The 24,108-nt window shown below is 33.5% G+C and overlaps 1 pseudogene; it reads right to left on the bottom strand.

The window, feature by feature from the left end:
- Nucleotides 1-23,897, bottom strand: part of LOC105297476 — a 37,575-nt pseudogene extending 13,678 nt beyond the window's left edge.
- Between the last annotated feature and the right edge of the window lie 211 nt (nucleotides 23,898-24,108).

Raw genomic sequence — 24,108 nt, 5'->3', positions numbered from 1 at the left:
TCATTCTTTTAGCATTAATTATAGTGGTAGCTGTAAGAGGTTTGTAGATGTCTTTTGCCTTTAAATATTTGTGGACTGTGTAATGATGATATCACATTTATTTCCGATTTGGTAATTTGTGCTTTTTATCTTGGTTTTCCTGATCAATCTGGCTAAAGATTTATCAGTTTTAACAAAGAAGCAGCTCTATGGCTTATTTTTTCATTTTTTGTTTTATAATTTATTAATTTCCACTAGTATTTTGATTATTTCCTTTTATTTACTTATTTCGAGTTTTATTTGCTCTTGTTCATTGTTTAAGGTGGCAACTGAGATCATTAATTTGGGAACTGTCTTCTTATATAGGTTTTAAGAAGTACCATAAATACTGCTGTAGCAATGAATTCCTGACATTTTAATGACGTATTATATAAATATCTTTCTGCTTTCACTGGACCAGAACTCCAAAGTTCCTCATACAACTTGAACTTTTGTATCTCTTTTGTGTTCTCAATCTCAGAGCAGCTGATCTCTATCTAGTAAGTCTTGATTAGTTTCACCCTTACCCCTTAGATTTCTGTCTCCATTCCCCACCTGCACATCTTTCTCACCAATAAATTTTCCCACAGATTATAGGTGCTTCAATTGGTTACATCTGTAATCATTTAACAACACTTGACTCCTTGGTTTCCATTTCACTATGCCATGTTCTGAAAATTGTTCCCAAAGTGCCAAGATGTACACAGGGCTCGCCTCTTGAGTTTTCCTTCTTTCAGGTACTGCTTGATTGCACTGCTCATTTTCCAATGCTAAAATGGAAATGCTAAAAAACATTTATCTTTTATATTGATGTACTTTTATGGGAGGACAGAGAGAGAGAGAGAGAAGAGAGAGAGAGAGAGAGAGAGAGAGAGAGAGAGAGAGAGAGAGAGAGAGAGAGAAAGGGAGAACGAGAGAGGGAACAAAAACTGATATATTTATTTCAAGAATTATTATCCCAGACTATCCAATCACCCAGGTAATACTATCATTTTAGAATGCCTAAATGGCCTGATTCTGTGCCAAAGGGTAATTTTGCTGATTCATCAGATAAATGTTTATTATTAACTAATTTTATTTTATCATTTCATACTTAATTTTTCCTTGTGCTTAACTTTCCACATGTTATAACTGAAGCCTTTTGGAAGGTACAATATATCTTTACTGAGACAGGTTTGAACTGTAGCTATGTAGTTTCAACTCAATATGGCACAGAAAAATTCTTTCCATCACCCTTTCTTATACTCTGTCTCCCATGTTTATTGAATGTGAAATCCCAGTGATTTTTTATATTTGAAAACTAATGTGGATTGTATGTGATTATTGAGCAAAACAAACACAAACAAACAAAAACTGCACTGTCTAGTTCCATTAATTAAGAAAAAAAAATGACATTACAGTTTCCATGAAAGAACAAATGAGATGGTAATGGTATTTACAGTTGAAAGAGAAAGACAGTAGTATTCAATGGGAGTTGAGAAGCCTCTACTTTAGAGTAGTCAGGGTAACTGAATTGGGAATAGAAGTTGTAAAATGAAAAAAAAAAAAAAAGAATAGTTTTGAACAACTAAAAAACAAAGGTTGTGGCTTTGGATAGAAGATTACTAATGAAAACATAATCAATATTTCTTCAGGATCAATACTAGTTTAAACCAAGTACAAAGAACTCTGGAAAGAGGAGGTTTTACTAAACTTGACTCCTAAATGTAATAAAGATAGCCCATGAGTGGATAACAAAAATAACTGTTAGGGCCTCTCTGTTTCTAGTTTGAATATTATTATCATTTGTCTAAAGCAGAAGGAATTAAAAATAGCTTTGAGGTAAGAAAGGTGTGGATTCAAATACTTGTTCTAGCACTTATAAGAAATGTTATGTTAGGAAAATGACCTTTGAGCTTCAGTGTCCTCTGTAAAATGGGTGTGATAGCATAAAGGGTATTGGTAGGAATTAAATAAGTTGATTTTTATGTTGTTGGCATAGTGTCTGCCATATAAAAAGTGTCAATTTGAAATAACTTATCATTTGTTACAATTAATGTAGCTATCATTATCATCAACATCAGTCAAGAAATCTATCCTGAGGATTCTTTGCATCTGTGATTATTTAAGAAGAAAAGGGGACATAATACCAGGGTAAGGTGCTTCTTAGATGAGAGATGCAGGAAAAGGCTTAAGCCCTTAGAAGTAGGAAATATGGGAAAGTAGACTAAGACACTTGCTGTGCCGACAGTAAGTATGAAACTTGGAGCATCATGTAGGGTTATAGCTGTAATAGAATATTATTACTGCATTCATATTTTAAAAAGCCAATTGTATTTTACTTAGTTTTTATATAGGTAAGTTAAAAAGTAATTGCTCCTTACTTTCTCTTACTTATGCCTATTTGGGTGGAAAAAATACTGAATGTGTCATGTGTAAAAAGACAATGGAAGAAGATTATCTTATATTTCAACTGTTAAAAACATTTACAGAAAACATATTAAGAAGTTAATCAATGTATTTGTAAAATTAAAATCAAATTGTAGGTGAATGAAAAGAGGCAGCACTTTTGAAAAAAAGTTGGTGTTCTCTATAATGAGCCATATACTCCCTATGCCATGTGACTTAGTAAGATAATTCCTGGAAAGCTTTCCTGCAAAAATAATTTAATATATAGGGGAATACATATGCATTAATATTTTTATCTCAGTATTGTTATATCAAGCTTCTAATTTACACTAAATATTCCACAAGGAAGTTATTGATAAATTATTAAGCATTATTTAAAAATCCATTTATATCATTAAACTATGTAGTTCTATAGAAATAAAACTATTTTACATGTTAAATCCAACATGTTACATTTATAGCATGGTTATAATATAAAAGAAATAGAGAGTCATAAAATTGATAAATGCACTAATGTGTTAGCATGCTAATATTCTGCAATAGAAATATCAGAATCATTTTTTTCTTTTCTCTATGTTATCTTTTTATCTAAAATTTCTCGATAGTGGAATAATTCTCTCTTATGATACAAATATTCTCTTTTATGAAAACAAAAACTATTTAACTTTAAAATAAGGATTGATGATACCTTTTCAGGAATATTTATTTAACATACACATATGTAGCTTTAATGACATTATACATTTTCTGATGTAGATGAAAGTCAACATTCATGCAATTTAGATTCTAATCTGGTGCTTTTGTCTCCTAGACTCTTCTCTATAATACATGCCTTTGTAGCTGGACTTTTAGCTTTAGCACATCTCATGATGAAAATGGTTATCATCTGTTTTCAGTCTATCTATCTTCAAAGTGCTGAGAATATTCTTTCTTCTGTTGATTCAAAATCGATAGGTTATACTCATACTTTTTGAGGTATAATCCCTATTTTTACATGGCAATCTTCCAAGTGCATAAATACACTAACAAAATGCAAAAAGAAATCAAAGCAGACAAAAAACCACTCTAATATTCATTTACCTGGCATTGAATTTTCTCAGTATTTTGGTCTCACTCTTCTTAATGCATTTGCAATTTATCTCTTTATCTTCCTATAGTTTATTGCTCAGATTTAAATACATTTCTGTAGTTTTTTTCTCACTAACTTAGAACCGAAAGAGATCATCGTCTTTCTTTCCATTAATAAAATTTAAAACCCAATTAGCTTCATTTGGCTTCATAGGAAAAACATTTTTAAAGGGGCATAGTTTAACACAGAGATACCTTTGAGTTAAGCTTGATCAAAACTGACTTTAATGAAAAATAAAATCAAAACCTTTTTCATGCTTTCCATCCTCTCAACTTTCAGAGAATCAATAAGACTACCAAAAACACCCCACAAAACATGCATTCCACTCAATAAGGTGTTAGTGAATCAATACAAGCAAAGAAAAATTATTTTATGAGAGCAGAAACTTCCACTCTATTAAATTTACTACTAAATCATATTGTGCACTACATTTTAAATATGTCTTGACAGAAAGGGAACTATAGCCAAAGATTTTCTTTGCTATGGTTTTATATAGTTCTTGTTGCTAAAAGTATGAAGATATTTAAAACACAGTTTTTTATTCCTTGACCAAAAGAAATATTATTTATTGATTGAGGCATATGAGGTTTATTCGACCTATTCCTTCTTTTCTTAAGATGCTCCCTTGAATTGTAGTTGACATAAATTGATTTAAATGAGTACTTCAAGAACTGGTTCTTTTCAATTCTCTTAAATTCTCATTGATAAGTTTTTCTTGGATGGAATCTCTAGAATGAATTTACAACACGCAGTGTTTAATTATCCTCAGTGCATATCAATAAGTTATTAGTGGACTATGATTACTAAAGTCCAGTTTTCCAGAATTTTATTTTAAATTAAGTCACTTTTATTTAGAATCAAGTCATCCTTGTAGTCTGAGTTCAATCATCTATTCTTTATAGAATGGTTTATCTACATCTAAATTTCTTAGCAAGGATGTCACATACTTTCCTGAAATTCTTATATATTGTACTCTCACCTGAGTTATTCAGCTATGCAAAAAGACCATTTGATGAGGAGTCTTGTGTCTTCTCACAGTTTATTGATAGACAGGCTATAGAACAGTGTTGACTGGCCAGAACAACTTTAAATTGTGGATTAAAACTGGATAACCACTGATGCTTGAATTCTAAATATACAGCTTTAAATACATAGTACGAAAGAAAATAAATGTGCTTGAAAAGACTTTATGGAAAGGAAATATATTATATTGAAGCAAGAAAAATATATTAGTCACCACTTGAAGCATTATGCAGTAGATAGATGCATTTTATATGCACAGATCAGAAACTACCTTGTCCTCTTGCAGTAGATTGCATTAACACACTCTGAAATAATACTTTTTACTCAGCTTGGTAACTATAATAGCATTTTAATGTTTCTTATGGCATTTTGCCCCAACATGCTACTTTGTTGCTCAATTTTTTATAATTCCATAAGGATGCAGTCCTTTAGGCAATGATGGATCTTTTGGCTAAGCACAAGTTTATTTATTTCTCAATTCATTCAGTATACGGACAAGGACATCTCTCCAGATAGAAATATTGGCATTTTAAAGAGATTCCAAAGTGTTAAAAAGCTAATTATGAAATGGAACACTTAGTACTTTCTTCTCTCTCTCTCTCTCTCTCTCTCTCTCACACACACACACATACACATACACACACACACACACACAGCACATCATATTTCTTAGTATCATGAACCAAAATTATATGTTATTATTTTTAGTTTTGTTTATTTCTGTCTCTACAAATAGAATATAAAGGAAAACATTTTATTCGTTTAACGACTAAAGCCACAGTGTCCAGTACGGTGCCTGGATTATAGTAGGTACTTTGTTATTTTGTTGCTTTTGTTAAATAAACTAATTAATCTGTCATACTATACGAATACTTATTTATGTAATGAATAAATTATAAAATGTATAAATAATTGAATAACTGAATTAATAACTGTGATATCATGACTACTGTCTTCACTTTACAAACTTAGGGAGAAAGAACAGAGCTTACTTAAAATTTGAAACAGTCTTTAAAAAAAAAAACTGGCTCCATTGCCTCCAATTTTCACATTTTTTTGTAGTGATGATTGAACTGGGAACTTTTAAAATGCAATTGGTTTGTTGGCATTGATTTCTTAGCAGAGAATATGAAGCAGCAGCAGGAAATCAAAAGGGAAATATTGTTAAGAATTTAGAATTGATGATTACCAGATGAGAGGGGGTTTAGAGGCTGGGAGAAAAAGGTGAAGAGATTAAGAAGTACAAATTGGTAGTTACAAAATAATCATGAGGATGTAAAGTAAAGCATAGGGAATATAGTCAATAATATTGAAATAACTCTGTATGGTGCCAGATGGGTACTAGAATAATTGGGGGAATCTTCATAAATTATATAAATGTCTAACCACTATGCTGTACACCTGAAATTAACATAAAATAATATTGAATGTCAACTCTAATTAAAAAATAAAAATTAAAAAAAAAGAATTTAGAAATATAGTTTTAATGAAAATTGAGATGTCAAAGATAAAAATGGTGATTCTTTATATAAAAGAACTATTAGAATCTATTCACTAGCCTATCCAAGAGTTGAAATTTTGGATGTTTAATATGGATACATTTAATAAGATATACTTGGGTAATACTGAAAGTTTCTATCAGTTTCCCTGGTGGTCGTCCCTAGTTATAGACTCCTGTACTTAATCTCAAGTACCACTGGCTTTCTTCTAGTAAACTCAAAGTTTTCAATCTGTTTTTTCTTTTAGGTTTCAGTCTGAAGCTACTGTTATATGCATATATAGATATATATTCATATATTTATATTATATATTTCTCTGAAACTCATTCTTTATCTCACGGAATCTCATGTTACCCTGCATAAATTTTTTTCTCTTAAAACCAAAATAACGTTCCCATGTTCCACTTCAGTTTTATTATTTCCTTTTCTAAGATGATTCGATGACACGTGTACTTAACAAACATGTATCAAGCACCTCCTGAGCACGATGGGTTCTCTAGATCGTTTAGACACAGCACTTTAACTAAACAGATAAAGATCCTTGTTCTCATGGAATTTATATTTCTGTAAGGAGTTATACTAGATATACTAAATAAACAAATAATGTGGTTTAGTAAATGCTGATAAGAGTTAATAAGAAAGAAAAAAGAATAGGCTATAAGAGATGAGTATGTAAAGTAAGTATCAGCAAAAATTTTAAATAGATTGTGAGACTGAGGATTATTAAAGAGATAAAATATGAGTGAGGATACAAACAAGGTGAAGATTTAGCCTTGCAGATATATGACCCATCAACTACAATATATGTAAGGTAATTTGGAGGAAGAAAGGACTGAGTAAGGAGAAAGTCATGATAGCTCAGTTTAAAGGCCAGGAGATAATGCATTATTCAGAAACATTTTGTATTTGATGTTTTTAGTGGTATAAACCTTGATATTCAACCAACACTTTGTAACTCTTTTTTAAAAAATTAGAAATGAAAGAAATTGTCTTTCCTGCATCTGATCACCCTTTCTATGTTTGAGGTATTCCTTCATCTTATGGGGTCATTTCTTACTCTAGAAACAGAAGAAGATGCCAGGTAAATATTTCCCTGGCCTTTCTTGCAGCTAAAGTCCATATGCATGATCAAAGCTCCACTAATGAGATTTATCTATCCAGATTCTAAAATACAAACTTGTAAGTGAAGAAGAAAGAATGATAAAAACACTTGTTTTTTGAGAGGTAATCAGAATGGCCCTTACATGAGTTTTTAGAGGCAGGACTGAATATAATTAATGATAGTGAAGCATCAGTATCTGCGGCTAATGGTGCTTTCATGAGATCATTTCTGTGTCACACTAGTAGAGTTGCTCCTGGCTGTTTACTTCCAAGCCAAGCTCTGTGGCCCTTCCCAGAATTTTGTGTTTAATCAAATATTCTTTAGTAAAATGTATTTCCTGCTTAATTTTAATTGAGGCAGGGTTAGTTACTATTGTTTCCCAAAACACATACATACACACACACACACACACACACACACACACACACACACACACTGATAGGAACAAAGGGCAGATATAAATATCATATACAAATGTACATAATAATTAAAGTCAAAGGATAAAAAGTACAAATTAAAGAGTTAAGTAATAGAAGATAAAAAAAATTCGAGAAAGAATATTCAGTGAGGTACTTGGAAGAAGAAAATCTGAGCAGAAGCAGTCAATACGAAAGAAAAAACAATAAATGCATTATAAATGGAGATAAGATTTAAAAGTTTTTCAAGGAAGAAACAAATTATATAGAGAACATTGGGAATTTCAAGGGCACTTTTTGAGTAGAGACAATTTAGTGACATTCTCCCAAACTCATATCCACCTAAATTGTGAAAGTACCATGAGGTCATCTGATTATCCAGCTAGTGTTCTTTCTACCAAACCAACCATACTCACAGTCAACATCACAATCAACATATGATTTAGTGTTTTAATGCTTCATACATATGAATACAAATTAGCTATGCCTGCTAGGTTACCATTTCCAGGAGAGCATGTAATATTCTTTATATTTTCCTATGTCTTAGTCTCATACTTCACAAGTGAGTTCTCCAAATTTTTTAGGGGTTCTCTTTCTATACGTTTGCTTGTATCTCTTGTCTCATCTACTTTTGCTTCTCTTGCCTACCTCTCAACACATGCAATTTTCGTATTGTGTTTCAGAGCTGAGTGGAATCCCAGTCATTCAATATTAGCCTTTGTCTATTGAACTGGATATCTGGTCTGTGCTTTGTTTGGTATATCTGTGCATATTCTCAAGAACCAAGGGGAGAATGGGACAAGAGAAATCATCTAAGATTTCATTGAGGTCTGTAAGTGGAGCAGTTTCTTTAGCAATCTTAGCAAAAAACTTTGGGCTTCCAGTGATTCAATTGTTAAAAGACTTGTTATAAAGAAATATTGAGAATAGCTTTGAATTTTTCCACTTATCCCCTGCATCTCAATGAGGTGCTTGATCCACTTTGAATACTGAACACCAGCTGCTGGTACTAAAATTTAGTACAATTGAAATCCCTGCTTGGGGAAATAAAATAAGCTCACTCCTGACTCCTACATGAACACACTACTGATATTCAGAAACCTATTTTGATTTTAAATCAAGGATAACAAAAGTTTTTTTTCATGTTGCCATTCATCATCTCAACTGAATCTGAGTCTTGGCAGAAGCTCCAGAAACAAACATCAAGAAGTTTGTCTTTGCCATCTGTGAATCAGAGTCCTCTACTTATTGTCACCTTAATTATTTTGGGAGCGATTATAAATAATGAAAAATCTTGAGTAATAAAAGTAAAAGATATAGTCACAAAATCTCAGTTTTAAATATTTCAAGAAAGAATATGACTTGCAATCTTTTTCATTGGCCATCTCCTATCTGCAGATTGGTTGGATTAAATAATACCTTTAGAATTTAAATGTAAAACATTATATTTTTCTATTAGGGTAACTGCCTTAAACTCTACACTTTAGCATGGCCACATGCCATGGAAATACTAAAAATACATGAAAGAACATATAGATAGATAGCAATACAATTATTCTCATCAAGTCCAGAAATTGAACAGGTCGGATGAAATACTTGGAGTTTCATTGTCTTTCCTAATTAACATTTAATTATAATTAATATAATGAGGATAAAAAAGACAATTATTTCCATCAAATTCACATCCCAGAAGCAACAAATGCAACTCTGATCTGTCTATTAGAAAAGTAGGGTATTATATTCAGCAAACTAACAGATTATATGATAATTCTGGATAATATCCATCATTTCTTTCTGACATTGTGAGACTGTTTCTATCAAAACATTCTGATTCAAATTAATTATATGAAATTACATTGGTGTTACATGGCAGAAACTTTAGTATTTCATTTTATACCATTTTTTTAAATGGAGAGAGAAAATCTGGTAATAACATATATTCTGCTTCTACTGTTACACATTTTGTAATAACTTGGCTTCATGATCAGCTTTGCCAATTAAGTTATCTATGATTGAAAACACTAAGGTTCTCAAATAAAAGATCACAAAATGTACTTGTGATGCAGAACAGGGCAAATTCCCCTGAACGGCCCTGCACCAAGAGAGAGAATTCTTGACTTCATGCAGAAAAGAATTCAAGTGCACCCCGGAGTTAAAGTCTAAAGGAAAGTTTATTAAGAAGGGATAATGTTCCATAGACAGAATGTGGTCTCCTCTCAAAGAAAAAGAGTGAGAGCCTGAGAGAGGCTCAGAGGGACTGAGAGAGACAGAGACAATGAGAGGGACCCCTAATGTTCAGGAAATTCAGTTTATATGTCATTCTTAGTTTCTACGAATTACAGTTTAAAGACTTTGTTTACCTATTTTCCTTTGATTATATGAGAATACAGTATGAAAATGAGGGGCTGTAGGATGAAAGGAATGGGTCTATAGCAAGAAAACCTGTTGGCAATTCCTAACCTTGTATCTTTGGATTCCTCATGTTTTTTGGCCAATGGAAATGAATATAAGGTACAACTTAAAGACTCTGTTTTCCCTTCACTTTATGGGTTTGTTAGCAATCCCAGCAGGAATCTTTCTTTGTTTTATAGGTTTTCTCCTGGTCTGGCTGTAGGGCTGATCAGCACATTGTAGTCTCTGAATATAGCTTGATTTAACATTTAGTTCTCATGCCTCCTCCCTACATTACTTTCACAGAAAATAGTACATATCTAATTATAGCTAAGGAAACAAAAAACTATCAACAATATTTAACAAATCAAATGCATTAGAAAATAGAATCCTAGCATGATATTTTAAAAAAATAATATGTATCCCACATGTAGTCACACATAATGGTGTTAGGTAGCTAGTCAGACATGATGTACAGGGGGAACAAAGGAATAGGGGCCCAGCCCAGAGACCACCCAAAGAACACCCTATTGGTAAGTAGAGAATTCCTCCTACATCCCCAGAGACAAAGGAAAGGAGAGTTATAGTCTTAGTTGGCCTAATTTGGCTACACACGCCTGCTACCTTAATTTGCTTACAATTTAAGCTTCATCATAATACTGTTTATGCCTGGAATTTTATGAATCTAATTGTAATAGACTGAATTCTGGGTAAGCGCATGCACACTAGGCAGAGTTACATAGCAGCCAGGTGTCAATCAAGATGACCTTACTTGCCAATTACCTAAGAACACACTGGTAATCACCCATCATGGCCCCAAATATAATGCAGACCTCTCCCTCTCTCTTTCCTGGCTGTTCTCCATCTTTCCTGGCTGTAACCTGTACTTCCTATCCCTCAAGTGGTACATAACCTTGTTTCCACGGGTCAGCCAGTTTTAGGCTTGACCCATCTTCTACCTCATAATGTGCTTTTAATAAACAAATAATTCTCATATTCACAGAGTTGAAATTCATTTCTTCAGCAGTGAAAAGGACCTAGAGGTGTGTGAGTGTTACGGGAACTAAGATCACTTGTAGCATAACAATGGTGTATATTTTTAGGCCTCTAAAAAGAGCATGTACTAAAAAGAAAAAGAAAAATTCTGGCTTTATTAGATATAATTTTAAAATCTGATGCTAGAATGGACAAATATGCATGAAGTATAAAAATAATTTAGTTACAGAAATGATTCCTATGTGGGATAAAGAGTGTAACCTGATATTATTGATTAAATGTGTAATAAATTTAGAGAATAAGTAACAGTTATGATAAAATAACTAATTAGGCAAGTCATGACTTTTGGAATGGTAGCATTAATGTAGGGAGGAGGCAAGAGAATTAAAATGTTAATAAAGCCACAATCAGAGACTGCAATATGCTGATCAGCCCAGCCGCCAGGCCAGGAGGACACCTTCAGAACAAAGAAAGATTTCTACTGGGATTGCCAACAACCCTATTCCCCACACCTGTGAAGGGGAAACAGGAACTAAGAGTCATTCCCTAAGGCTAAAACCATGGAGAGTTTATGGATTAAAGGCTGAAAACTGCCAGCAGGCCTTTCACTCTACATATTCTTACCTTTTCACATTATAGTTCTTACCGGGCTTCACTGAATGTCCATATCAAAGGAAATGTGTTAATAAAGTCTTTTAAACTATAACTCACAGGTTCTAAAGAAAGATATATAAACTGAATTCCCCAAACACTCAGGGTCTCTCTCAGTGCCTTTACTCTGTCCTTCTCAATGTACTTCTTCTCACTCTCTGCCTCTGAAAGGAGAACATACTCTGTCTGTGGAGTGTTACCCTTTTCTAATAAACTTTCCTTTTGACCCTAACTTTGGCGTATATGTTGAATTCTTTCTACGCTCTCTGCCAAAGGACCCTCTTCTCTCTGTACAGGGCTTGGTCTCTCCTCCAACTCAGGGAAATTTGCCCTGTCCTGCATCAGCATAATGACTGCTATCAAATCATTTCCTAGGAGGCAACTGTAACTGGTAAAATTATTACTTTTTTAATATTTAAAATCTCTGGAAATTGTCCTAGGGTCCAAAGCAAACAAAGTGTTATGGCGCGAACGATTCTGAGACCCACGGAGCCAATTGAGATTAATTATGAGCCTTTATTAGCCAGCCGGCGACTGACTCTCTACCACGCAGGGCTAGAGGAGATCAGCCCCGGGCTTTCAGAGCAGGCAGCTGATAAAGCTCAAGACCATATCCTGGTGGTCCCCTGAACAAGCCAGCAGATTACAGAAGTGGGAGTTGGCTTTTAACATATCTTTGCCCGGAACAACACCCTTAATTAACAAGTAAATGGATTACAGAAGCAGACATTGGCCATCTACATATTTTATACAATACACTTCCTAAACCACACACAAGCAAGTAGGACAACTTCTGATATCTAAAGATATTTCTTCCCTGTAGCTGACTTAGCTAGTTTGCTCACTTGAAAATTTTCCACCCTTAACAAAAGAAACACTTACATGAGAAAATCTATATTGTGTTACCAACAGCCAGAGTCTGTAGCACTTGAACATGACCTGCTTTCTCCTTCGCTATCCCCATCTCAATCTCCAGTCTGGGTGAGTGGTTCTAAGAAAATGTGGCTCCTTCTTCTCTCATTTAATCAAGGGATGTGCTCTCTGAAGAAGAGGGACATGTTGCCAGCATTTTTCATTCTTAGATTCAAGTTGCAAAGGCTGAATTCCTAACATTCTAAGCTGAGTTTGGTCTTTCTTCCTCCACTCTAGCCCCACTAATAAAATGAAAGCTCATTCTCAGACATGGCATGGTAAGAATATTGAGGAAATACCCTTTCTCTAACTCACTCACAGAATGTAAGATCAATGCTGGAAAGGAAAGCCAAGAATGACAGGCAACCATCCCTAACCATAAAGCAGGAGTGTCACTCTGACAGGATCAGTCCACTCTCCCTGTCCCTAGCTCCAGAGCAGAAGCTCAGATGTTTTGTCCTAGTTGAGAGACAATTCATAAAAACAGAAAGCTCCAAAGCTATCACAAAAGGAACTGACTTAATTTGAAACCAAGTGTGGTGAATTTAAAGATGAAATTTGCTCAAAAACAAGGCAATTTTGGTGGTAGCAATTAAGAACAATAAGCTAAAATTTAAGCCAGCAACATACCAGAGAGAACCAGATAGAGACAGCTAAAATGAGCTGCCCTACAGATCAAAATAAGCCTCAAGGCTTGCCTCAAAAACTAGCTCAGCAATGAGTTGAGTTGGATCAGACAGTCAAGCAATTTACATCTCAGGGCATCCCCGAAAACAAAACAGCCATAGCCTGCAACTAATGGTGACCAAAAGCTGAGTGTGATACTAGCAAAGGCAGACAGTTTAACAGAGAGACTAGGGAATGAGAGAGTTAAACATAATGCTGCTAAAACCTCTGTCTTTCCAGGGTAATTGTCCACAGCCTAAGGCTGTGTTCTACCCCCTAAGGAAATCAATGGCTAAACATTGAAGGGGAAACAGGCTTTGATAAAATAGTCTAATCAACTCGCTAAACAAGAGAACAACAAAGTTGAAATTCATAAATATCTCAATAGTTTGTTGTAAGAAGTAGAGATTTTTGACTTAAGTAAAGAACTGAAAAAAATTGTCTTTAAATTTAGATAGCGATTTAAAATGGTGTCAGGGTCAATAAATATATTGGTAGGGGAGGCATAGAGAAATAGAGAATTTATTCTAAGGAATTAGGTTATACAATTTAGGAATTGTGGGGATGGTTGAATTTGAAATCTATACAGCAAGCTGAAAGACTGGAGGTCTGGAGATTCTGCTAAGTGGGAATGTTGTGGACTTGAATAGGAAGGCTGTAAACTCAGGCAGAATTTCTGTGCTGCAATCTGGAGGCAAAATTTCTTTGGGAGAGAAATCTCAATGTTTGCTCTTAAATCCATCAATTGATACACATTATGGAAGTTAATCTGCTCTACTTAAAGTTAACTGATTTAAAATGTTGATCACATCTAAAAATATTTTTATAGCAACATCTGGAGTTTGACAAAACAACTGGTCAGCATAGTCTGAGTCGACATAAAAATAACCATCACAGTCTGTTTTGGTGATTTGTGTGTTTCAAAGAATTTGTAAATTTTGTCTAGTTTCATTAATTTGTTGTCACACTCTTGCTTATACTATTTTCTTACAATCCTTTTATTGCCTGTAAGTGTTAGGTAGTTAGTCAGGCATGAGCGACCAGACCCAAGGCCCAGCTCTGGAACCATAGAAATTTCCCTTGAGGACCTTCCTTAAGGACCTCCCAGAAACATCTCCCTTTTAGGGTTTTAAATTACCCAAAATACTAGAGCACAAGGCCATAAAAGCTGTTGGCTAAACTAGCTACATATGAAAGTACTCCCCCTAACTTCAGCCTCATTATACCATCATTATAATATCATGACTATGCCTGGAAGTTCATAAATCTAATCATAGCAGACTGAATTCTGGGTAAGCACATGCGTAGTAGGCAAAAAGTTATATAGTAGCCAACTGTCAATCAAGGTGACTTCACATATGGATCATCTAGGACCTCCCGTCATGGCCCAAATATAAACAGATCTAATCTCTGCATTGTTACAGCTCTCCTGGCTGGAAACCCACCCTCCCTTTGGGGTGTACTATCTTATCTCTTTATCTCCTAAATTCCACAGGACTGCATCCTTCCTTAGTGAGCCATCTCCTTTTAAATTCTACTTTCAATAAATCTTACTTTTTCTCAGTCTTACTGACCTGTAGTTCTTTACTGCATTGGTGGGGGAGAAGGGAGGAACAACAACACACAATGCCACTATCCACCTCCTCTTCCTCCCCCACACCATTGGGATGAGGCTGGATTTCACTCCATCCCCACCAGTGACATAAGGTTAGTAGTATCGCTCCCACTTCAATTTCTATTTTATTTATTTGTGTTTTCTGTCTTATTTTATTAGTCAGTTTAGCTAAAATTTTGTCAATTTTGTTGCTTGTTGTAAAGAAACAACTTTTGGTTTCGTTAATGCTTTCAATTACTTTTCTATTTTTTATTTTATTTTTCTGTGCTCTAATCATCATTTGCTCCTTTCTGCCAGCTTTGAGTTTAGTTTGCTCTTCTTTATCTAATTTCTAAAGATGTAAAGTTAGGTTATCGATTTGAGATATTTCTTTTTTAATATGCGTTTACAGTTATAAATTTCCCTCTGAGCACTGCCTTTGCTAAATCCTATCACCTTTTGGTGTGTTCATTTTGTTTTAATTCATCTCTAAGTATTTTTGAATTTCCCTTGTGATATCTTAGATACATGGGATGTTTAAGAATGTGTCTTTTAATTTTCATATAGTTGATAATTTTCCAGTATTCCTTCTGTTATTGACTTCAAACTATATTCTATTGTTGTCAGAGAAGCTATTTTATATGTTTTCAGTCTTCTTAAATGTATTGAGGCTCTTTTTGTGGGTTAACATTTGGCCTAACCTGGAGAATGTTCTCTGTGCCTTTGAAAAGAATGCATATTATGCTGTTTGGGTAAAGTGTTCTACATGTGTTTATTAGTTCTACATATGTCTACTTGGTTTATAGTGTTGTTCAAGTCCTTCATTTCTTTGTTGGCTAGATGTTTTGTTCCTTACAGACAATGATGCACTGAAGTGTCAACAATTATTGTAGAGTTATTTCTCTCTTCAATTCTATCTATGATTGTTTCATATGTTCTGGGGCTCTGTTCTTCGGAGTTATAATAGTTACATTTTTTTGGATGATTTGACACTTTTATCAATATATAATGCCATTTTTATTATTTGTAACAGTTTTTGACTAAAACTGTATTCTGTCTGATATTAGTATAGTCACTCCAGCTCTCTTTTGGTTACCATATGCAAAGAATTGTTTTCCATTCTCTCACTTTCAACCTATTTATGTCTCTGGATCTAGTGAGTATCTTGCAGAGTGTATAGTTAGATTATGTTGTATTGTTGTTTTATCCATTCTGTCAATCTCTGGCTTTTGATTGGAAATTTTAATTCATTTACTTTTAGTTACAGAAAAGGAATGGCTTACTTCTGCCATTTCCCTATTATTTTCATATGCCTAATAACTTTTTTGTCCCTCATTTCCTTCATTACTGCATTCCTTTGTGTTTAGTTGATTTTTCATAGTGACAGGTTTTTATTTTCTTCTCATTTTTTTTGTGTGTTTTTTAGACCTTTTTTTTTGTGGTTATCATTGGGATTACATTAAACATCTGAAAACTATGATTCAAATTGATACCAACTTATCTTCAGTCACATACAAAAAATCTCTTCCTTTACACCTCTATCTTCCCCTGCCTTATCTTGTCATTACTACATATTACATCTTTATATATGGTGTGCCTGATATTATATTCATAAATATTTTTATGAATTTGTCTTTTAAATCCTCTAGGAAATAAAAAGTAAAACTATAAATGAAAAATATAATTATACTGGACTTTCTATTTGAACAGGAATTTATAATCACCAGATATCTTTAATTATTAATACAGCTTTAAATTATAATTGTCCTTTTATTTTACCCTAAAAATTCTCTTTAACGTTTCTTGTACAGCAGGTCTAATGGTAATAAATTCCATCAGCTTTAGTTTACTTGGGAATGTCCTAACTTCTCTCTCATTTTTTTGAAAAACATGTTTGCTGGACACAGAATTTTTAAGTTTTCTTTTTTTTTTTTCTTTTAGTCTTTAAAATGTCATCCCACTGCCTCCTGGCATCTGTGGTTTTTGAAGAGAAATTTGCTATTAATCATATTGTGGATTCTTTGCACTTGATAAACTGTGTCTCATTTGTTGCTCTCAAGATTTTTACTTTTTCTTTTAACAGTAGAATTATCATCTTTCTTGGCTGGGGTCTATTTGAGTTTATCTTATTTGGAGTTTGTTGAGTTTCTTGGATTTGTAGATTTTGTCCTCAATCATGGTTGAGACATTTTCAGCTATTATTTTGTCAAATAAAGGGGAAGAAAAAATATTTCTCTTTCTGTTAGTCCATTTAATGGCATCCTACAGGTTAATTAGGCTCTTCATTTTTCTTAAATTTTTGTATTTCCTGCTCTTTAGATTCAATAATTTCTATTTTTATTTTTTATTTACAGTTAACATTCAATGTTATTTTATATTAGTTTCAAGTGTACAGCATAGCGATTATACATTTCTATGATTTATGAAGTGATCCCCCTAATTAGCCTAGTACCCACCTTTCACTTACATAGTTATTGCAGTATTATCGATTGAACTTCTCATCCCCATGATTTTTTTTGTAACTACCAATCTGTACTTCTTAATTCCTTTACCTTTTTCACCTAGCCTTCCAATCCCCACCCCATTTGGCAACCATCATTTTGTTCTCTGTATCTATGAGTCTTTTTTCTGTTTTGTTTATTTTGTTATATGTAAGTGAGATTATATAGTATTTGTCTTTCTCTCTCTGATTTATTTCACTTAGCACAACTGTCTAGGTCCATCCATTTGCTGCAAATGGTAAAATTTTATTTTTGTATGACCAAGCAATATTCTATTGTATATATTTACGACTTCTTTTTTATCCAGTCATCTATTGATGGGCACTTAAGTTGCTTCCATATTTGGCTATTGTAAATAGCACTGCAGTGAACATAAGTGTGTATATATCTTTTTGAATTAGTGTTTTGGATTTATCCAGATAAATACCCAGAATTGGAAAGTAGTTCTATTTTTAATTTTTTTGAGGAAACTCCAGACTGTTTTCCATAGGCTGCACCAATCTGCAATCCACCAACAGTGCTTGAGGTTTTCCTTTTCTTCTCATCCTCACTAACACTTGTTGTTTGTTGATTTATTGATTTGTGTGAGGTGATAGCTCATTGTGGTTTTAATTTGCATTTCTCTGATGATTAGTGATGTTAAGCCTCTTTTCATATGTCTATTAGCCATCTGTATGTCCTCTTTGGAGAAATGTCTGTTTAGGTCCTCTGCCCATTTTTAATTGTATTATTTTTTTCTTGTTTGTGGTACTGAGTATAAGTAGTATAAGTCTTTTATAAATTTTGGATATTAACCTTTTTATTGGATATATCATTGGTGAATATCTTTTGCATTGCATTGTTTTTTGTTTTGTTGATGGTTTCCTTTACTGTGCAAAAACTTTTTAGTTTGATGTAGTCCCACTTATTTATTATTTATTATTTCTTTTGTTTCCCTTGTCCAAGAAGATAGAAAAAAAAATATTATGAAGAGCAACATCAGAGAGTTTATCGCCTATATTTTCTTCTAGGAGTTTTATGGTTTTAGGTCTTACATTTAAATCTTTAATCCATTTTGAGTTTATTCTTGTATATAATGTAAGAAGGTGGTCTAGTTTCATTTTTCTGCATGTATTTATTCAGTTTTCTCGACACCATTTACAGATTCAATAATTTCAATTGCCTTATCTTTAAGTTTGCCGATTCTCTTCTTTTTGCTCAAATCTGAATTTGTACCCCTTTAGTAACTTTTCTCATAGCAGTTATTTTAACCACAGGATTTTTATTTGACTTTGTTTTATAAGTTCTATCTCTTTATTGATATTATTTTTATACATTGTTTTCCTGATTTTGTTTAGTTCTTTTTTTCATGTTTTTCTTTAGCTCTTTGACTACATTTAAGACTGTTTAAAAGTATTTGTCTCGTAAATGATTTTGTCAGGGATAGTGTCTGTCAATTTGTTTTGCTCCTTTGAATAAGCCATACTTTCCTGCTTCTTTTAAATCATTGGATTATTTGTTGAGCAATGGAGATTTGAACACTAGAGTGTAATAACTATAGAAATCAGATTTTTTCTCTTTCCCAGGATTTACTGTAATTTTTCCAAATTATTAATGCCTATAGTTATCCATTTGTTTAGTGACTTTCAAGATTTTTCTTTCTTTCTTTTTTTTTTTTTTTGCACATACAGTATTCTTCCTTGTGTGTGGTTACTGAAGTCTCTGTTCTTTAACTTGTTTTCAACTAGTATTTTCACAGAGATTTCCTTAAATTACAAAAACCAAAATAAATAAATAAATAAATAAGATATAGAAACCATCACCTTAGCCAGTCTATGGAGACTGGCTCAGTGTCTGGACATTTAGGCAATGCTTAGCTAAGTTTGCACTGAGGCTAGGGATCAGCCTGAGGTGAAAGATGAGGATCTTCTCAGGTTGTTTTTTAGCATGCATCTTGCCCTGGGCATGGACATGTCTTTCTAAATTTTCCAATATACGTGAGTACTTCTGAAAATATTAATTTCCCAAAGAAAATCCTCTCGGCATTTGCTTCTGGGTCTCAGGGGTTCTCTTGTGTCTTTTAACCATAATCTTTTGCCTTGGGCATCTATGGGTTTTTAGTTTGGCTTGTAGTGGTTTCAAACAATGCCCATCCCTTTCTAGTCTTAGTTCTGAGTAAAGTTAAATAGAGACAAGCATCATAAACACTTCAAATGAATTTATTACATAAATGAATTCCCATTATTCTCTGTAACCTCCATACCTCCCAACAAATGAAGTAATATGGTATAATCCATATATTTGTCGATAAAAAACATACATTTCCTAGGCTTTCTAACAACAACAACAACAACAACAAAACCTATAGAATAGGAAAGGACATTGAGAGATAAAAGGAGGAAATTAATATGTTTTCCTCCTTTTAATGTTTTAGGGAAAAATGAAGGGATATTTGATTTCCTTTCTCATTATAAAAGGAAAAAAAAATTTTTCCACTGAAACATTACATAAACATGGCACTATGAATACGAAGAAGAATAATCAAACGCACTGCTATTGTTTCGAAAAAGATGCAAGGAATTATGTCAAGTAGAAAAAATACTTCAATCAATTCCCCACAGGCCATCCCACAGCTGTCTAATAGTTTCTGTTCAATTATTTGATGATATGTGTCAACAAAAATAAGTCCAAGCATGATTATTCTTTTTAACTCTGCATCAACAAAAAAATAACTGAATAGATTCATAAGAATGCATGTTGAATGTTTCTGTTTGAGAATTCTTCCCCAATAGGCCGATGATCATGCAAACAAACATTGTCTCTGCATATGGCATGGCATACATGAAAGTTCGTGAATGATCATGACCGTTTCAATCTAAAGTAAATAGTATGCTGAAAATGAAGTGAGATAGGTACATTGTGCCCAGAGTAAAAACTGCCATGCATACGCAAACTGGATCTTATAATAAAGTACTAAGTGAAGGGCAGCAAATTCTGTTCTTGGTTAACCTTCCCCTAACTATTGTAAAGTTTGAAAAAGAGGCGTTCCCCTCCCCATGACTTAATCATTAATATTTAGAAAGCTTCCAGAGTGGTATTCTCAATTACACTCAGAGCTCTTAGTCCTTTTATGCAAATTTAATCTCTACCCTCCTCCACATTAGTTAAGGAAAGTTTAAAACCCATACGGGGCTTTTAATTCCAAAATGAAATGTGAACTAGAAAATGAATTAAGAGACAGTGGATAATATCAAGATAATAAAATAAACTGGCTTATGAAACAACTGCTTCCTCTACATGAGAAGCACTTAAGCAGTGGTGATGATCTATCAGAGATGCTGTCAAAATGGTATTTCTTCCTAAATTGGAGAGTTGTGTTATATGGCAGATAAGTTCTAATAGTGCCATTAGAAGTAGTTACTTAGAAAAGTCATTTGATCTCTTCCCCCTTTTTTCTCCATATTTTAAGCAGTTTTCCTGATTATAACTTTCTGTATGTATTTCACAAGCATGCATATATGATTGATGAGACTTAACATTTATTGAGTACTTTTTAGTTTTTTAACACTGTGTCACCAAATGACGTTGACTTTTCTTCTTAAACCTATATTAAATGGAGGAATTTAGGGAAAGGGAAGAGTACCATGTGACTGAGGTTTCTTACTTAGGCAGTCTGTTAAAAGGTGTTATTTAATAGCTTAGGCAGGATACCCAGGATGATGAAAAGTTTGAGACATACAGAGCTTGAGATATTGGTGGGCTCTGGGATTATATATCAAATGTGATTGAGGAGCACTCGAGATTGTGGATTCAGGTCAGGTGAGTGAAAAGCCTACTGCAGGATATTAACCATCTGTCAATCTCAGATATTTTGAATCCTGAACTTTAGCTCAGTGGGTTGGTTAGTAAGAAAGGAAACAGAGGAAGACCTGTATAGAACATCAGAGAACATAATCTTCAATATTTGGTTCCTAACAGCTCCACTGATGTGGAAAGTCTGTATGACTCTTTATTAAGTGTACCAAGGCTGGGGCTTGGGCTGGTAGTAATTAAGATCGGAGGGAACGTGTTCTGTTGTGATATTGGCAAATAGAGGAGTTATGAAAAGTTAAGGCACAAGAGTCACATAGCATTAACTAATCCAGGTTTATACATAAGCAATTTTTCAATCACTTGGTAATTTATTATTTTATTGAATTTATTGAATATTTACATATGTTTAAGTGTAAATAATGCACTATGACTTCACAGACTTCACTTAATTGAATAAAACATGTTATTAGTGATACAGAAACTTAATGCTCATCAAATGCTTTTTTGAAAACTTCTTATATTTTAAATTTGTTAAAGTTTTTGATTTGACCTAATAAAATACAAATTCCTTCATGGTAAATGTCATTTTAATCATGTTTTTTTTTAGTCATTTGAAACAGTGAAAATAAATGTATCTGATTTTTTTTCTTGAAGTAGAAAAGATCTTCATGAGGGCAGGAGTATTTTTGAAGAAAGAATATTTTTACTACTGACAGATTAAATATCAAATATAGTTTTGTACATGTTTTAGAGTAGTACCAAACTAGTCTGATGCAACCACTTCTCTGCCAGTATGTCTTTGACATTTTACATTTTCTAGGCATGAAAGTCTACAGCTAGAAAGTCTTCATTTACAACCTTGCCCTTTCAGCATTACCTATTTTATGCTTCCATTCTCAATTTAAACTACTTGATTACACTGCTGAAGATAGATGACTGTGATATTGGTCCTAATTATAATATCTTGTTTTAGTGATATGCAAAATCTATTTTCTTGGTGACCTATCCATGCTAGATACCTTCTATTTAAGCTGCTGTGTGCTAGAATGCTTTGAAAGGTACAGCCAAAGGTTCAGAGCAGCATTTTCCTCCAATCTAATTAAACTCTGTCTTAGGCGTTCACAACCATCTGGGGCTTTCTGCTGGGTACTTTGAATTCTACTGAACAGAATCTACTGCCTTGCTCCACTGACTCAATTCCAGTTCTCCAGTTCCTTTCCAACGTTTCTTGGTGAAGTTTCCTTATCTCAGTTTCTCACTTAGATTTTGGCATTGGAAACCTTCTCCTTGTTTTCATTCAAGTATGGTTTACATGCTTTGGTATTTATACTCTATTAATCTTCTCTTTATTTATTTTGTATGCTTGTGGTAATTCCAGTTTTTTCAAGAAAAATGTGAGATGGAATAATTGTTTTACTAGAATTTAAACAAATCTTTAGTAAGAGTACATGTTGCAGCTTCTAATTTGTGAAACTGGAAACTAGAATTATTCATTTACTATATAATTAGTACCTCTGAGAATAGAGAGGAAGAAAAACCTTAAAATTTTCATGTCCCTAATGAATATTAAATATTATGCTCTGATGATTCTTGATGAGTCCTTTCACGACAGATTTTGTTTACATCACAAGCAGATGTTTGTGTTTACTTAGATGTAATTTGGAATGACATACTGTGGTGAAGTCCGAAATTCATTTCTTTGTCACTTCATAATGGGGTACAATACAAACTTGCAAATATATTTCTAAAGAACTTATTTTTTTAATGAAATCTGGTGATGTGTTATAATTCTTCTTTTCTTATCATATTTAAAAATAAAAATAAAATTAAGTTCAATCATAAAAGTCAGTATGTTCAATAGTCCATTTAATATCAAGATCTCCTGTCTAAATACTCTTGCAAATGGAATTCAGTGTCATAAAAAGTGCTCCATCCAAATTATATGTCAGTTATAATGGTTAGGGTGTTTTGTTTTGTTTTCATTTTTTTCCAAGCTAAAACATTTCAGATATATTAATTACTTCAATTAGATCTTTTATGGCACTATCTCTACATCTTTATAACCTTGGTAGTTCTTTTAATAATCCTGGTTTGTAAACAGCCTTCTAAAACTTTACTATGGTTTTTACCACACAAGTGAAACAGTCACCTAATTTAATAAAATAAAAACTGAAAATTTAAAAATACACTTAATTTTTTAAATTTTTTTTAAAAATAAACATTTTATTTTAGAATAATTTTAGATTTGCAAAAAAATGTGAAATGTGTAGAGAATTCCTATTATCTCACACCTAGCTTCTTTTATTATTAACATCTTACATTTGTATGTACACCAGTCACAATTAATGAACGACTATTGATATGTTATTATGGGCACCAGGCCTGACTGGCCTAAGGTCTGGCTGGTCCAAGGTCTAGCTGTGATCCAGGCCTGCGGCTAGGAATAGGACCTCAGATTTAGAAAATATGTAAACGTACTTCAGCTTATTGTATCATATGTGTAGCTGAAGGCCACTATTGTACTCTGCTATATGAGGAGCCATGTGATCCCCTGGAGAGCAGCAGGGGAGCACAAGTAAGGGGAGCAGAACAAGTGCACGCAATACCTCATGCCCGCCATACCTCATGCCCGCTGCAGTAGACTGCACTTCCCAATAGAATTGCACTTCTGGAAACAGAAGTGTGCTCCACACAATAAAGTTGGTGCCTGCCATTTCATTCTCATGTCTGCCTCTTGTACATTCTTCCAACTGAGTGTCTCACCATTGAACTTTCCCTTCTCGGTCAGCAATACCGCTGACACTTGGCGAAGCCGACATGATCCGCTCGGCCCTGACAGTTATTATTAACCAAAGTCCATACTTTATTAAGACTTCCTTAGTGTGGTAGGCAGAATTCTAATTCCTTGAACCTGTGTATATGTTAGGTTATATGGCAAAGAGGAATTACAGTTGTAGAAGAAATTAAGATCGTTTAACAGCTGACCTTAAAATAGAGAGATTCTTCTGGATTTGCCTGGTAAGCCCAATG

This window comes from Pteropus vampyrus, unplaced genomic scaffold, assembly GCF_000151845.1.
Source record: "Pteropus vampyrus isolate Shadow unplaced genomic scaffold, Pvam_2.0 Scaffold139, whole genome shotgun sequence".
NCBI lineage: Eukaryota > Metazoa > Chordata > Mammalia > Chiroptera > Pteropodidae > Pteropus > Pteropus vampyrus.
The sequence above is the reverse complement of the archived record's forward strand: the minus strand, read 5'-3'. Positions and strand labels throughout refer to the sequence as shown.